Source organism: Salmo salar, chromosome ssa10, assembly GCF_905237065.1.
Source record: "Salmo salar chromosome ssa10, Ssal_v3.1, whole genome shotgun sequence".
NCBI lineage: Eukaryota > Metazoa > Chordata > Actinopteri > Salmoniformes > Salmonidae > Salmo > Salmo salar.
The window spans coordinates 78,514,542-78,516,429 of record NC_059451.1 but is presented as its reverse complement, the minus strand read 5'-3'; positions in this window follow the sequence as shown (position 1 = coordinate 78,516,429).

The following is a 1,888-nucleotide window of genomic DNA, read 5'->3' as shown; positions in this document are numbered from 1 at the left end:
CGTGCTTGTTGCACCCTCGACAACTACTATGATTATTATTATTTGACCATGCTGGTCATTTATGAACATTTTAACATTTTAACATTTTGACCATGTTCTGTTATAATATCCACCCTGCACAGCCAGAAGAGGACTGGCCACCCCTCATAGCCTGGTTCCTCTCTAGGTTTCTTCCTAGGTTTTTGGCCTTTCTAGGGAGTTTTTCCTAGGGAGTTTTTCCTAGCCACCGTGCTTCTTTCACATGCTTTGCTTGCTGTTTGGGGTTTTAGGCTGGGTTTCTGTACAGCACTTTGAGAATATCAGCTGATGTACGAAGGGCTATATAAAAATAAATTTGATTTGATTTGATTTGATACAGAGGCCCATTATCAGCAACCATTACTCCTGTGTTCTAATGGCACGTTGTGTTAGCTAATTCAAGTTTACCATTTTAAAGGGCTAATTGATCATAAGAAAACACCTTTGCAATTATGTTAGCGCAGCTGGAAACTGTTGTTCTGATTAAAGAAGCTATAAAACTGGCCTTCTTTAGACTAGTTGATTACCTGGAGCATCAGCATTTGTGTGTTCGATCACAGGCTCAAAATGGGCTGAAACAACGACTTTCTTCTGAAACTCGTCAGTGTCATGTCCTGACCAGTAAAGGGGTTATTTGTTATATTAGTTTGGTCAGGACGTGGCAGGGGGTATTTGTTTAGAGTGTTTCGGGGTTTGTTAGGCTATGTGTTTTGTAGAGGGGTGTTTGATTAGAGTGTTCCGGGGTTTTGGTTTATGTTCTATGTTAGTATATTTCTATGTTCTAGTGTAGTCTTTCTAGTTCTGTTTATTGATTTGGCCTTCAATTGGATGCAGCTGTTCCTCGTTGCCCCTGATTGAAGTTCCTATCTATAGGGGTGTTTTGGTAATGGGAATTGTGGGTAGTTGTCTCCTGTTTAGTGTCTATGCACCTGATAGGACTGTTAGCGTCGTTCGTTGTGTTTTGTATATGTGTTTTGTTTGTTTTTCCTTCTTTTCACAATTAAAGAAGATGAGTATACATTTTCCCGATGCACCTTGGTCCACTCATTACGACATGCGTTACAGAACTACCCACCACAAACGGACCAAGCAGCGGAGGAAAGAGCAGCAAGAGGACTGGACATGGGAGGACATCCTGGACGGCAAGGGATCCTACAGTTGGGAAGAGATCCTGGCCGGAAGGGATCGCCTCCCATGGGAACAGGTGGAGGCAGCCAGGAGAGCGGAGATAAGAGAGGCTAAAGAAGACCGGAAACGCTACAGGGGAACACGGCTGGCAAGGAAGCCGGAGAGGCAGCCCCAAGAAATGTTTTGGGGGGGGCACACGGGTAGTTTGGCTAGGGCAGGCAGTAGACCTGAGCCAAATCCCCATGCTTAGTATGGGGAGCATATGGATTGGAGAGCGCCGGAGTATGCGGAAGTGCGCACGACCTCGCCCATGCGCACGCACAGTCCGGTGCGAGCAATCCCAGCTCCTCGCCGTGCTAGAGTGGGCATCCAGCCTGGAAGGAGGATGCCTGCGCAGTGCATCTGGCCACCAGTGCGCCTCCTAGGTCCAGGCTACCCTACGCCTGCTCTACGCACGGCAACCATCAGGCCTCTGCACAGCCCAGTTTGCCCTTAGCCAGCACTCCGCTCGTGCAGGGCCACTATTACCATCCAGCCAGGACGGGTTGTGCAGGAGGTGCGCTCCAGACCTCCAGTGTTTACCCATGGCCTGGTGTACCCTGTTCCCGCTCCTCGCACTAGCCCTGAGGTGCGTGTCTCCAGTCTGGTACCTCCACTACCAGCCCCACGCACCAGGCCTCCAGTGCATCAGCCCAGTCCAGCTCGTCCTGCTCCTGCTCCTCGCACTAGCCCTATGGTGTGT